Source organism: Nothoprocta perdicaria, unplaced genomic scaffold (assembly GCF_003342845.1).
Source record: "Nothoprocta perdicaria isolate Ctin4 unplaced genomic scaffold, notPer1 scaffold_4, whole genome shotgun sequence".
NCBI lineage: Eukaryota > Metazoa > Chordata > Aves > Tinamiformes > Tinamidae > Nothoprocta > Nothoprocta perdicaria.
The window spans coordinates 2,467,743-2,483,986 of record NW_020455643.1 but is presented as its reverse complement, the minus strand read 5'-3'; the positions used below and the strand labels follow the sequence as shown (position 1 = coordinate 2,483,986).

Sequence of the window (16,244 nt, the reverse complement as noted above, 5' to 3'; positions counted from 1 at the left end):
ACTTAAAAGTGCCCCCCCAATTAAAGAGCAGCTCATATAAGACATGAATAAGAGGATGAAGTTACTACCTATCTCTACAGAGGAGCATAGCGTAGAGGATGAGTAACAGCAGCTACGTGTGTCCCCACCTTGTAGTTCCTGACTCAGATGAGTTGTCCTCAAGGCAGCAGCAGAGTCCAAGGGAAGCCAAATCATCAGTAACAGTCAAGTGCCCAAAACAACTGTTGCTAATAGCAGTTTTTGACTGCTCTGGCAATGCTCAACCCTGCCCCATTCAGATTACAAACAGCCCGATGCACAAAGGCCACTAAAAYACCACTGGAGTTGAGTTGACCCACCTACAGCAGAGGATGGAAGTCCTCCCAGAAGTCATGCAGCACATGTGCTTTCAATTCCAGGCTAAATTTCATCACAGGTGAATCTCAGCAGTGCTTAGCAAGACCTTACATGAAAGCTCTGCTTTAAAATGCTGTGTTAAGTTTGTGATTACGGATAGCAAGGCTTGTTTTATGGCATCGTTTACTCATAGTTAGGCTGYGTTGTGAGGTTAATTGCATGAGGCATGTTTTATGGCTTTATTAAATGCTCTCTTCCATTTCTTATTGCTTTTATAATGCATTATAATGGATTCATTTTGTAGATCTATTTATGTATTTTTAATTTTTTTTATAACAAAGTCTTTTTTTGGCACATCACTGTAAGGTACTGTCAACTARGGTTTAGAAAACAAACTTAAGTTASAAAGCAAACTTAAACTGTATTAAATAAAAGCACACTAGATAAACAAATCACTCTAGAACRAATAGCAGCAACACTCGTTACAAGYTTAAAAACGTAAAGGATTTGGCATGCAGAAAATATTGTGCTAATACTGGGAAAATGACCATGCAAGTCAGTTCTAGACAGAGGGGCTATTTGTGAGTCCACAGGAGCACTGAGTTTGGACTATTCGCATGTGCAGCAAAGTGGCAGACTTTGCCCCGAACATGTGCTATTAATTACAGAGATAGTGGCACCAAATTAACAAYGATACTTCTTATTGTGACTTGTTTATTACTGAAGAACAAACTCCACTTCTTTATTAGACTAATAAAAATATGASTTCTGTGCAAAAGCATTCAAAACCTCAGGTCTCAAAACAATCCCACATCCAATCTAAACTTTGCAGTGAACATTCTTTAAAAATTTAAGTAATATGAAAGTAAGAGAAAAATATAACTCAATAAAATGGATCATCATTTCATGTCAAGAAACTGATATGCCTTTATGTCAGTTTAGATGAATAAAATTCATCTAATTCATCTAAAATTCATCAGCATATAAACAATTTATCACAATGTATTTAGAATTATGGGCATTCTTAGATATATCCTTATTATTTTAAGATCCTCATATGATCCATTTTAAGCAAAACCAATGTGAGCATTACTTATCACACCTTATTAAACCACAKAAACCTACCTTCCTCTTCTAAATACATATAAACAGAGTACCGATCACAGGAGGCACCACAACACATTAACTCTAAAAATAAGTGAACAAGGCAAAGAGCTTATATAGAGAGAAGGACACACATAGGACTCCTCCAGGAAATTCAATTTCAGCAGGGACACAGGCACAGATTGAACTGAAAGACAAAGAGAATGAAGGGCCCATAGTGTCACCTGCACCAAGCAGTTCAAGGTTATCACGTGTACATCACTACTTAGTTTTCCCTTYGTAGCCCTTGTCATTTCCTAGAAGGGGAAAGAAGCACAGAAGGGGCCTTTCCAAGGTCATCGCGTTGATCAAAGATGCCCTGAATAATCWTTTTGTTATTATAGAAAATCTTAAGGCAGAAAATACCCTGGTCAAGCGCAGAGCAAAGAGTGAGGCCAGCACCTTGTTCCRATCTGCCTGGTCACATACCCAAACAGGGCTACATAGGAGCATGCTGCATTTAAAAGCAAATTTCCTTGCGGTGAACCCAAAATACAGCAGAAGATATGAGCACACCAAACATAAACTCCTGTTGTGCACCAAGGAAAACCTCATTTGTCTGCAAAGCTCAACAGGTTTAAGAACTCCCGGAATATGCAGCTCCAAATTGGCACGTCCCCAGCTCCACCAGCACTGCACAGGAACGGATTCTCTCGTCACGTCAATAAATACACGTGTTTAACAACTTGCTGCTTCCCCTTTTCCTCGGCAGGCAGCGGTGCTCATTGCTGCTCACTAACCCGTGTCCTCCAGGAGATGTTGGCAGTCTGAGTAYGGCGTGGAGAAACCCCGTTTTGTAGTTAATGCTCCAGAGGAAGAGTGTGACCATCACTGAAGAGCTGCTTTCTTTACATTCACTCTATTCCCCACTATTCCCTTTTCCTCTGGATACACGCAGTACATACTACCAACAGGGAATCACGTTAATGCACCTAGTCTTGCTGACTGCTTTAACGTGGAATACGGCCCATGTTTAAACCCAGGGAGGGTTATCTCAGCCTATGGTAGGTACCATAATGGTAGGAGAAACATTAATAGTAGTATCACTCCTAATGACTTAAACGAACCTCCAGCTCCAGTGATTGTTCTGCCCATGGCACACCAGAGAATAGAGAATGGATTTGCTGACTATTAACAGAGAGGAACTAGGAAGAGGAATAAGTGGATGCATAGGGTTGTAATGCTCAAGAGCCTGTAAGTGACAATCAGAAGATTTGTGGCAAGTGTTAATTAGTAACGAGCTGTAGATGAGCACTCCCATCAATCTCAGGAGGCCTAGAAAGCCCTTCCTTTCAATTTATATTCCTGTCCTCCTAATTCACCATCAGCTCAGAAGAGAGAGTGTGCATAACTGCTGGGCACTCTCTGCTGCAAGCTCAGACAAGTTCACAGAAACTTTCTGCTGAAGCCAGAATATCAGTGATTTTTTTTTACAAGCTTAGAAGCATAATCGGCATCCATTTGAATTTCACTGTAGATGAATGAGACTTTGCAGCAGGCATACTCACTGAGAAGCGACACACCGGTGATTTCTGGAAACAAATAAAATCTCAACGCAGATTTTACATCATGATCTTTACCAAACACAGAGCCATCTGTTTCTGATGAATGAGCCTTCTCCCTGCAAAACATTCATCTGAGATGGTGGGGAATCCTCTGCTGTAAAATTGGATCTCTTTCCCTTTCTGGTCCACTAACAAATACCCTCTACTTCCCTTCAAAGTGTTAAATTAACAGTAAATGTATTTTCTCAGCTGAGGACACAGTTGCTGTTTTAGAGAGTGCAAGAGGCCTGATCCCCATAGACCGTCATGCCATCAAGCCTTTGACTGTTTTAATGTTGTGTTGGTTCTTGCCTAAATCTTAGTGCTCCGAGGTCTTCTGAGAAGCACTGATGCAGTAAGGCAAAAACCACCATATATGAGATTGATGAATAAAAATGTATCGGTTCAGATGGCTCTCAGGAACTCATCAAATTTGCCATAAATGAAATCTGGCCATCATATCTAATCATATACACAGATGCTGTGTACACGGACAGCATGAGATTTAGGGGCCAAAGGCATTTGTGGGGGAAGTCACAACTTTCCTCTCTGCTTGTGCCAAGCACAATTTCCAGTTTCCATGTAGGTTGAGGCTCAGTGTGAGTCAATGTGCTGCACATAGAAGCTGGAAGTGACCCTTGTAGGAGCTGAGACCTATCTTCCCATCTTGGTGCTAATTATCACTATAGGCTTTTTGCGTGCCTGGTACTCACCTTGACTCAACTTGCACACATTTCCCAATGCAGGAGCTTCCTCAGAAGCAATCTCAAACACAGCATCTGTAACTGGGACCACTAAGGAGGTCTCAACTCTGCCTTCTTTCCTTAACTGTCTAAATTATGCTTTCTGACATAAGGATGTTAACAGATAACAAGTAGAAGAACGCTCTGTTTTATTTTACTGAATACTCAGAGCAGTAGAACTTTTTAATACCCTCCACGGATGAACCTCCTCCAGGACACGAACRTGCATGTCCTGTTCACCCATTTGGCACCTGTACAAGCAGATGTACGGATGCCTCCACAGGCAGATCAAGGGTAGGGTCTGCCCTTGATGAGGATCACGARGAAACGCGTGTCATCATCGCAGAAGCCAAGGTACTGCTGGATTTCCTAACCTCAGGACTTTGCAAAAAGGCAAATTTTGCAGAAGAATTTGAGGGAAGACAGAAAGGTGACTTCCCACATGCAAGCGCTTGAAGACAAAACTTTAAAAGACTCAGCAGCTTYACAGACTCCACAGAACTGCAGGTAGGATCTCAAGGCACCAGTAGATGAAATAGTTCCACTTTCTTTCCATAAAGGGTCGGATGGTGCCTCATAGTTTTCCTAGCTACAACGAACATGCTAGATTTTCTAGCAGTAGGTTATCTAGGCTGTGATCTGACTCACTTAATCACGAGCTGTAATAATTCCCGAAGTGCCTTCCAGACTTTTACTGCAACCGAGGCGGGGATGTGGTTCACACTGCTCAATCTGACAGTGCTGGAGAGAACCTGTTTGCTGTCGCTGACCTTTAGAGATGCTTACCCCGTCGTCYGCGGTGCCAGCACCCTTGCTCACTTCATCTGGCAACTCCGCTCGCACAAAATGGTTTCCTGAACAAAATCCAAATAGATCCTGTAAATAGCTCACTCGCTCTTGTTGTAGGCATGTCACTTCATTAGACTATAAATATCGGAATCCAAAGGTCATGAAATAAATGCAAATACCGTAGTGTTATAAGGGCTAAAAAGGCATATCGCTAAATAGAAATCTAGTAGTGTTACGGGCAAATCTCAGGCTAAAGTTCGCAAAGGGACAAGTAGTAGTCTTCCATTTAAAAGATCAAGTACAAAGAGGTCTTCACACTGTAAAAGAGCAAGATCCATACATTCTTTATATAGCGCAAAATCAATGCTTCGGGGCTAGATAATGGTCCAATAACTTTGTCTCCTGAAGGACGGCTGAGGATCAAATGGATACAATTAAGTGAAAAATATAAGTACTTACAGGAAGAGTTTAAAATGGATTAAATCATAAACTACACATAATGGCTAGTGAAATACTCTATGCAAACCGACTGAGGTCACATTAGCTTTCTTCTTGGAAACCTACTGTAAGTAGTCAGTGAACGCAGTAAATTAAATTTATGGGAAGATAAAGCACCACACAGTCACTCCGACATTTCAAAAGGCAGGAAAATCCAACAAGATTCCTGCATTTCAGAACAGTATCTCTCAACATTGGCTAGGAAATATGAAAGACGAATAATCTCACACCACAGACTGATTTGACTGCTCTAATCTAATCTGTCTTCTTTGTAACCACCCCCAAAATCAAAATTACTACAAGTGTAGCTGCAGCTCATACAACATGAATTGTTCTTTAATATTTTAAGATCAGAGCTTGCTCAATTAGCGAAATGTTTGGGGGAAACAAGCAAGACGCATTTACTGGCACGGTGCTGTCTAGCACGTGCTGCAGAGAGCCATACACTGCCACCACAGTAACTCCATAAAACATTATAATAAACAACCCAGGCTTTTTTTCTCATTGCTTCTCTCCCAAGAAAAGACAGGGGAAAAAGTAGCTTTAAAAGTCAGTGATRGTTCTGGAGGGCCCAATAAGTATCCCAAGGCTCTCCTGCTCTCCTCCAAAGTGGGATAAACATCTCAAAGAGCTACAACCATGGGCAACGGTGATACCATCTGCAGTATCCTTGTTATTCTCCAGTATTAAATGAGCTACGTGGACACAGAGCCGGAGTCTTCAGAGCTTAGAAGGCAACTGCATCTCCCACTGGGACACAGGTGCTGGTTACGGCTAGTTAAGCTTCTGATGGACTAAAACTAGGCTAAGACGCATTTATTTTGCTAACCTTGGTGACAACTGAAGAAACCTAAGCTGAAGCCTCGGACTGAGGTCTCAAGWTGCGGATTTGGATGGACAGGCCAGCTTAGGGATGCCAGATGTCTACAAACGTTGAAAGGATGTCAACTGCTCTAGCGCTGCAAGGAAATCCTTGTTACTTTTGTTAGGCATAAAAGATTTCTGTATATGATATTACTTTTTTTTTTTTTTTTTTTTGCCAAAAAGCTGGCTTGAATCTCTAATATTAAACCGAATGTTTTTCATCCAGCTAACAAAACACAGCTGACTAGGAAATCTCCAATGTAGAGTGAAGGAGGTCAGATGGGAGAGAAATACGGCATTAAAAAAAGGAGAAAGAATACTCATTGCCATCTGTTTGTGACTGGATTAGTAAACAAACTATTGAATAACTCTCACAAACGAAAAAAAAAGGTCTGAATTATGAGGACGAGGGCATGATTTTCAAATTAACCTTTCCAGTTGAGGCACTAATAAAACATTGGTATGCATGTTAAGTCTCTCTAAATCTTTCATGTGCCAAGAGACACACTTAAAATTGATTTTAGGAAATATCTCCCTTCTGGTAAAAATAAGATGAATGATTCTTTCTTCTCCAGCAGTGGGTGGGAAAAGTCCTTGCACAAAATAAAGTGGTATTGAGTTTTATTCCTAACTATGGCTCTGATTTAGGAAAACAGCCTCACTCGAGAGCAGCTCCCAGCACACGCTTAACATCAATTGCATTACCAACACGGAGTAGGATCAGAAGGCACACTCAAAAGTAAATACACTTTTAGGTATATGTATTTGTAAGAAAAGATAAATGAGCTGAACCACTGGGTAAAGGCAGAGGGAAAGGAGAAACCACTTAGTTTATGCTTGATTTTTTTTTTTCATACAAATAGCTTGACTGCAAGAGCTAAAAGAAAGTTGGAAATCGAACCACGGCAAACCTGACAATACCTGCACATAAATGCTTGATTCTAATATAAAAATATTACGAGCCTGAAATTGCTATAGCTTATGATTGGTTTCCTACRGTTTTCTTTTTCCATTAGCAGCTATATTTCAGTAATCATGGAGCCATTTGCTCTTAACATAAAGCAGTTGTCTACCTGGGATCACACACCGGTCCAATTTTCTGCTCAAAATCAGATACATTTCTACCACTGCCACTTGGAATTATCGCCTCAACAACATGAACAGCCAGAAAGTTTGCAGAAGAAAAATGTACAAAAATAAAAAATGTTATGGATATCTATCATCTAGTGATTTTTTTTTTTTTTTTGCTTTTTTTAATGACTGCAAAAGCATGCTGCATATATTTCAGCAAGGCCTCTGAACTTATTATACTTCCCTGAAATCCTTTTATGCAAGTGTTTTTGTTAAATCTAATCATAATTCTGCAAGTAAATTACAGATTTAAGCTTCAAATTTTCTGACTGCCAGGACATTCTCTGCCCATTTACTTATTGGCATAGAGCAGACCATATTTCAGCAAGATTTTGGCTTACATGCACATATTAATTTCTTCATTTATTTTCTGAGGAATAAACTAGTTTTCTGTAGAAAAATCACTGGAAGGAAAATCAATGGCTTACATTTGGTTCTTGTGTTTCTATTACCTGAAATGTCAGATCAGTCTTCGGGGGCACATTTGGTTTTCCTAGTGTAGCAGGTAGGATATGAGGCCCAAGATATATCTATATCTAATTATATCTATATCTATCTGGTATTTATAGATATATATATATGAGCATTTTCAAGAAGTCATACAAATTATAAAAGAAATCAAAAAAATCTTTCCCATATGGATTTGTGATACTGTAGCTCAGAATGAACTTTAACATCTCAGGGTTTCCAGAAACCTACATATTTTCATGGTCCATTATATACAGACACATAATTATTGTCTCCTGCAGAATTTCTCAAAAATGTAAGGAAAGATTATCATTTTCTAATTAACGCATCATGAATTTTCATACAGAAACTACTCCAAGACTTACAATTTAAGAGAGTTGTCACCAAAGCTGAGAAGATAAGAAGGGTTTTTTGACACGCTTAGGCAGTTTTGGCACCTAGAGAATTCCATCATCCTAAAAAGGTGACCAGGACAAAAAAATATATATATATAAAAAGACTAAAAGAAGAATAAGATGAAAATGAACAGTGAGTGACAAGCTGCCTTTTTCCACAGTTATTAGATCCTCACACAAAATTTAATATGAAGCACTTAGAAAAATGATGAAACAGAGCAGTCAAAGCCACGCTAAGTATCTTGACATCCCAGGATGTTTCAGAATGAGCCCAGGGAATAAGATGMTGATAAAATACATAAATAACTAGCATCAGCATGCACAAAAAAAGATATTTGTCATTAGAATCACAGAAATGAATTGTCAGAAATAAATTGCTTAATCTGGGATCTCATTGCCTTATATTCACAACTAGGCAGTTTAATTTATTTTGGAAAAAAAAAATGCTCACTTTGCTGCTGCTCACTCTGCGTACTCTTTGATGACAATTCCTTCCTTTTCACTAATAATATATRTTTTAGTTGCACTTTGTGGCAAATTGCTCTAATTGTAGCAGCACTGATTGAAGTTTTCCTTCCACGTGAGCTGGATTTCAGGTAACATCAACAAGGTTTGCAGGGAAAAAAGAACCAAACTTTGTATATTGTCCTCCGACACGCTGACCATATCGACCATGAGAGCAGGAAACCCTCACCTGCACTTGGGCAAAGACAATAGAATAAATCAACAATTCCAGCACAGAGAGTGCAAATCTGGACAATAAGAGCACGTGTGAAGATTGCCTATAAAAAAAAGCAAATAAATAAATGAGTTCAGGAGACATGCTCTGAAATAAGGTCAGAGAAATGCAGTTATTCACTATTATTCACTATACTGGGTAGGAAGGTAAAGGCCAAATTGGGATTAGAACCCATAGATAACATAAGGACCAACCCTAAAGCCTAGAGTTTCAACATTTTTACAGCTCAAAGCAAAATAATTATACAGGTTGAAATGCCTTAACTCACAGAATATAAAGAAATTGTAGCAGTTTAATCCTTCAGTTGTGGAYATAAAACTTAGTATTTGGAATCAGAGCTTTTTAAATCATGGTTCRAAAACGCTGAAGCGATGGTGACTGGTCTTAAATTTTCCCGTGATTTCAAAGTTAACATTTGTCAAAGCTATGAGATCCAAAATCTCCCCAAAATTTAAAGAGTATGAACTGTGCAGGAATAATGTTAAAAGCTGAAGACAAAGCCACAACCCAGAAGACAAGATCTGGGACAGATTTTCGAGGATTGTTTTAAAATGTTGTACCCACCAAAAGTGTGATCTCACTATTGCTCGTGTTCAGTATTGCAGTGAGACCCTGCAGCTGCTTTTCTTTGCAATTTTACCTTCACAATTTTAATCCGAGGGGCACAATGGTATTGGCGAGTAGAAAAATGAGAGGGAACTGGCAAAGACAAAAGCAAAATAGAATAATACAGATGTAAGTGTAAAAAGCCAGAACGCTCCAGCGTCAGACATCAGAGCTGATATCTAGTGCCATAACATCAGTGTGTTCTGATTTTCCAAATTTACAAAAGGTTTGCAGCTCGAGGAACTTGTTTTATCCTCACAAAACTGAGGGTACACAATTTTGTAATTCCTCTTAGACTCCTCATATGGAAGATAACCATATGCCACTCAAAGATAACTTTACATTTTATTTACCTGCCTCGATTCACAGCAGGAAATTGTGATAAGAAGCCATAAAGGTTCTGTAATTCATTATGCTGTCATTATCATTTATAATCTTCCTGTAATTAGGTATCAGTGGGTTTCCTTAGAGGACATATGATTGAGCCTTAAATTGCAATTAAATTGCAGAATATTCTCAGCAGCATATGACTGCAGCTCGCGTGCTTGCTGCATACTGCTTCTCAAGCATACACTTAATATTGCAAAGGGATTTTTCATGTGTGGAAGCCAATTTTCCAGGGAACGTGTGTGCTTAGCAGCCAACGGGGCTGCAGTTCTTAATGATGACTTTGATCTCCTTGTGTAAAGAAGCGTAAACAACGTATTCCAGCTTAGGATCTGACACCAGGCTTTTTTTTTTGGGAGAGTAAAAATTGCAAGTCTTGCATTTTCAAGTCRTATCAGGGCTCGGTTTCCTTAAAACATGGGCCAAGCAGCAGAGTTGTTCTCAGTGCAAAGCAGTTAAGCCCAGAAACACGCAGCGCACACGCAGACCTGTCCACTGGCACAGCCCAGGGGGCTGCAGGTGGATTTCTGCACGTGTAKTTTTGTGTATGCACACAGGGAATAGCTGGAAACTCACCCCCAGCCACTGCTGCACGAGCTTCACCCTCTGCAGCTCTTCTCAGCAAACCCTCTAAAGGAAAAACCTCTGGGATCAGCTGTAGTTGCAGCAGTGATGTTGCAGAAAAACCCCTAAAAGYGCCACAAAAAGCACCTGTCAATCATCTTCTAGTCACTACTTACGAGGAAAACTGTCTTTATAAAACCTATTAATATGCCAGTAGAAACCTATTGCAGCAAGTATCCTCAGAGGGGAACACGCAAATGAAGGGCCTTTACATCCCATTTTGGGCAGTGAGAAGCTCCCTCTTTGCATATATTTTTTCACATTGCAGATAGAAATGCTAAGATGACAACAATGAAAAACTAATTATCTGCATATATATGTTTATTTTATATATAGAAATTAGATTAGTGAATATTGACTCTTTTCTTCCACTTATGATCGAATCTTTTATTTATCTCAAACACATAACTTCCAATAAGGCTGTACACTTAACTGCCTTATCTGTGATTGCAGCCAGTTGTGATAAAGTTTTAAAAATAACTTATAACATCTTTTAAAATTCAAATGAAACCAAGAGATACATCTCATTACCCATGATTGCTATTGACAAAAATAACACCGTATCACTGGGCTTATATATCTCCAATCTCTAAAACCCAACCCTGAGCCACTAAATTTGAAAAGAAGTTTTACAAAATGGCAATATCAGATTCTTACTCCTGATCCAATAGCTCCCAAAGGCTACGGAAGTGAAGTCTACAAGATACCTAGCAGCAAATTAAGTCCACGACTCAAAATCCCCATCTTTTAAATAAGCTTAACTACTTCTTTGTCATTACTTAGTGATTTCTTATTGGCATGAAAGTCGCTAAATTAAAAATGCCAAAGTTTAATCCTGTGCACTCCAGAGACTCCTGTCATTAGACAAAATGCCTACTTCTTTTTTCCCMAAAAATATGCTCTCAGCAGTTGTCTGTGCACCCTTCTTCCTCCAAAGAAGCTGCWTTTCAGTAAGGAGAGTTGTAATTCTGTTTATCGTGGGTATGTTTTTTAAAGTGCTCTGGAATCCTTGAATTTGTAGGAGAAACAGCTCATCAGCAGCACAGTGTGAAGGCGAGTTTCTTGAAAGGAAACATTATAAAAATGGAAAATAGTATTAGAGTTCACGTGGTTGTACCAAACAAGGAGTTGACATTTTGGTCAAACTCATTTTAAAAATCCAGTGTCCTTCCACTGGTAATTAATATAAGTTATTACAATTTTATACAGAAACAGCAGCACAGCAACCATCATGAAATAAATACCTAAAACAGAGGAGAATACAGCATTTCTACCCTATTGTGTGCAGAGAGGAGGTGAAAGATTCATTCAGACCGAATTTTAAGGAACGACTTGTTTCGATAGAGCACAATACTAACTGAAGTCTAAAACATGGGAGGCTCCTTCCCTCCACAAAAGAGACATCTTAGGAACAGTATATCAAGAAATCAATATAGTTGCTACAGCAAGCTAAAAGAGTAAACATATTTTTCTTTGTATTCCTTTTTTGCTGCTGACACATCAAAGCATTTTTCCAGAACTGAAATGCCAACAGACAGTGACAGGGGTTGTCTGCAGTTCACCGTTTACAGCACGTTGATGCCATGGGGCTCTCAGCTGTAAAAAGATAAAAATTCTCTTTGGGTAAAATTTGTATTCGAGCAGGTGGATTAAGCACTCCCCAGCACCAGCTGTGCTGGGTGAGGCACCGCTTCTCTCCCTTCCTCTCCAAAGGGCCTTCAAGCATTGCCTCCCTGGAAGAAATTTGCTTTTTTGGTTACCCAGATGATTCACACTTAACCTCTGCATCTAAACAGGGATGCAATGACAGCATCGCATAGCAGAGGCCACTGCTTAATGCAGAGGGGAGTAATGTCAGATACAGAATCTATGAGCAGTGCTSGGGCAAGATGAGTGTCCCATGGATAGCCTCCATGGAATGGGAGTCATCTACCAGAAGCCAYCAGTCCAGCTGTGGTTTGGGAGGCAAGCAGTGTTATTACAGAYAAGCTACATGCTGCATACAATATCCAAAGCAGCTGGGTTATACATGAAGTGGTCAATGTCATTGCCCTCTGGTTCCCTTGGGCACAGGTTTTGTTGATTAGCMCAGCAAATTCTTAAGTCTGTTCATTTAAAAGAAAAAAAACACAGACTATTTAGGAGCACATAAGCAGGTGTCAGGTTTACCATGATATATTTATTCCCCAGTTAAAAATCAGCCCAGTTGCCTCCCTTATCTATCAAGCTATGTCATGTTTTATTTAGATGATTTTCTCATTGGCTTCCATATTGATTTTCCTTAGCAGTAAAGATGGCAACATGACAACTGTCACTAGATATTTTACACAACACAAGGTCTGTTGCGTTACTAGCCAAAACCCACATTCCACGTGAAAACTATGGAACAAGAAGTAGTGCTCCTCTTCCTCCTATTTCATGACCCTGAGGCACACAACACATGCCTGGTCATCTCAACGGCAGTGTTTGAGGTCTCGCAATCCTACAGCTACACAATCCAGTGACTTTTCCTATTTGTTTCCAGCCTACTATTGCTCAGACAAAAATTAGAATATGTGAACCGCCTTGCCTGCATTGCATACTTATTTAAGAGGGATGTCTCATAACACTGATTAATCAATCAATAGTCCATGAGAGTGTAAAAACTCAGGAACTGGCACAAAGCAACCACCTCTCCAGGGAGCTGGGATGCACAGGAGCACACTTTCCACAACTTCTCCCTCTCCTCTTATTTCCTTTTTTGCTCTCAATGTTCTCTTTACTTGATTTCTTCAGTGTTGTGTGTGAATTTTTCAATGGATGAGAAGCACTTGAGTGTTGCTGTGGATCTTGAGCATACAGCAGTGGGTGCTTTATAGCAATATAACTTCATATAACAATATGGACTTCACGTTCAGACTTCTGTGAACTCACATTTTCATCAGCAATATACCTGAAAGCAAAAATCTCAAATTCTTAATCAGCGTAAAAGCATAAATAGTTCCCAAATTGCATATTGGGAGCATCTTCTATCCAAAATCCTGCATGAGCTTCCTTTTCAGAAATGAAATTAAATTTTACCTAACTTAGGAAAAGTAACAAATTTCAGAAAAAGAAAACCTTTTTTTTTTTTTTTTTCCCAGCATTTTTCTGAAACCAGGTGCCTTGATTCAGGGAACACATTGGTTGTACACTGGTTTAATCCAACTTGCTCCTGATGTTAGCCCAAGTCCTCTAATGAGATAATGAGATCTACCACTCTGCATTGCTGGGCCCCTGAGGAGTCTCATTAAAACTTGGAAACAGCACTATTATTAACAGGGAGGATTTTTTTTCCCCTCCATGAATACATTTTTACATTATTTAACAAGATCTACAGAAAACAGGGTATTGCCCATTATTATTTGCTGAAATACTTTACCCAATTTTCTAACTGTCCTAGTTTAGAGTCACTGGAACAGGAAAACGAATTCATTGGAATGCTACTGAGAAGAAAGCAGGTAATTCATGGCAAAAAGTTTCAGAATTTCTCTTCAACATGTGGAAATGGATCTTGTTCCTCATAAGTTTTAAGAGGTCTTTTTCTTGTTCCTTGTACATTTTGCACAAGAGGTTGTTGGAGAATGAATACAGTTTTCATCTGATAACACATTGACATAGCAAACATTTTCTCCCTTGGCTGCTTACTGATGGGTGTTACTCAGGCAAATACAGAACCACTGCATGAAAACACAGAACAGGTTTAAAATATTAAGAAGAAATTTATACAGACATTCCCCATGAACCACAGAGCTGCTTGCAGCAGATATAGGAATAAAKGGGAACCAAAGGGCACTAGGGTCTCTCTAGGTGAATATATTGTCTGGGAAAAAATAAATACCAGAATGARGGTGGAAGCCAACAGTGTGAGATATATAGATAGATAGATGTGCGTGTATATGTGTAAAAGTATTTATAGAAATAGTACACAGTAGATATACAGTGTACCCATCCTTCCTTCCACATCCTCAGCTTAAATTGGTCAACACGGGTTCCCCTTAGCTAAGGGTCCATGGAAAATGTGTGGTTARAAAGTAATATTGCCTGGCACTTGCAAACATTTCCTCAAGAAACTTGCTCTCTCAGTAATTTATTTTTGTGGAGGGAGAATCAGGAGAAAAATGTCCTTAGTATTTTTTCATTGTAAAATTGACTTTTACTGTTTGTCTGTCTTGAAATAATTTAAAAGCTTTTTGATTTTTTTCCAGAAGGGGGGTGGGGAGGGGGAAACCACACCACTGTCCACTTGCAATAGAATTTCATTTCATTTGTGACTGTTCCATGACATTTTTGAAAACTCAATTCAAGCCCAGAAAGCCAATTTACATGGATAAATCCTCAGTAATCTATTGCTTCTCTAGAATTTTTTTTTATTATTATTATTATTACTTTTTTGAGCCAAGTATTTTAAAATCTGTCAAAAACCCAATTACTATAAGTGTGTGCAGAGCCTTAACTCCCTCTGGCTTTTTCAATGTTAGACCAGAAGCAAAAAAAATAAAATAAAATCAAATAAAAAAAAAAATCCAAGCCATTAATTCACCTTTGGCAAAATTCTTACAGAACTAGAAGTCTTTAAACTGAGAAGTAGGCCTATGTGCATGAACATTATCCCACATGCTTACATATATGTATACACACATAGATATAGGCCTATATCTCTATACAAAAATATGAATAACATCCTCTGAAATGGAAATTGTTGTAGAGATGCAAAATCTGTTTTAGGCACAACCAATCCATCAGAAATCTTCTGCAGCTGGTATAGATTTTAAGTGTGTCCTATGTTTCATGCAAAGGATAAAAGCTGTTCCTTCTTTTAGCAGTTACCTAATTTTTGGAGGAGGTTATGGGGGGAGGTGGAAGTCAGTGTTACACTTTTTTTCCCCCAAATAATACATAAGTTTTAAAATAGTCTGTGAACTAAATTTCAACTCTTCCAGAAGAAATTCTTTCTCTTCAGTTTTCTTGAATGCCTCAAAAAAATAGTATTAACATAATTAAAAATAAGCATCCTTCCATTTCTGTTTATTAAGCCAAAATATAATTATCAGAGACATGCTGTACTGGATGTTGTCTTTGCAAACAGACGAGCCCAGCATTGTAAACAGGCTGCTCTCCTAACGCCTTATGCATATTTATGTACCCATTTGTAAACATTTTATTTACTTGATTTTTCAGTCGACAGTCTCTAAGACTTTTAAACACAGTTTAATTAMATTCCATAGACTTACAAACAATTACCAGCCACTCATTTTAGAACATGCTCAGTAGCAAAATRTTTGGTGTGCTACTACAATTTTTGGTAATCATAACAAAGCATAAATTAATTGAGAGTTAAAATACAGGCTATAGCTATCTCAGAGAAAGTAAAGTGTTTTCAAAAAGTACACCAGTAAATCACCAGTAAATTAATTTAGGCCAAGCTGAAGGATAATGAAGTAATGTACAAGGATTTGCTCTTTTTTTTTTCCCCTATGTTAAACAGTTYGGTTTTGCTGTTGTCGTTTTAAGAAAATACTTGTACTCTGACATATGCAGGATGAATAGATTATCTGCCTGGAAAAACTACCATCTTTTTCATTTGAGAGAACACCGAAAACTACACATTAATATAACAACATAAAACACCTCAGGAGAWCAGTCCTCCTGCAAAGTCGGTGGCTCCACCATACCCATTTTCTTCTATTCTGTCCTCTCAGATCACAACTCCTACATATGCAGATATACACATGCATGTGTGGTTATATGCACACATATATTTGTGTATATACCTGCTTGCRTGTTCTCTGCACGCTTAGAAGCACTAGGGTTGCTGAAACCGATGCATTTGGCAGTACACGCCTTTGGCTTTCAATCTCTCGTGCTATAAAGGTGCCATTAAGAAAAGAGTACAATGTATTTTGTTTTCATTTTAGGAGTTTTCTACTCCTACAGCTAGTCAGAAGCAACCAGAACT

At 38.8% G+C, this 16,244-nt stretch overlaps 1 long non-coding RNA gene across 3 annotated transcripts in view; it reads right to left on the bottom strand.

The window, feature by feature from the left end:
- Positions 1 to 12,676: 12,676 nt before the first annotated feature.
- LOC112952478 overlaps positions 12,677 to 16,244 on the bottom strand; it is a 40,536-nt gene continuing 36,968 nt past the window's right edge. For all 3 annotated transcript variants that reach the window (XR_003250388.1, XR_003250389.1, XR_003250387.1), the window contains one exon: positions 12,677 to 13,199. This is a non-coding gene — a long non-coding RNA (uncharacterized LOC112952478). The remainder of the gene's footprint in view (positions 13,200 to 16,244) is intronic.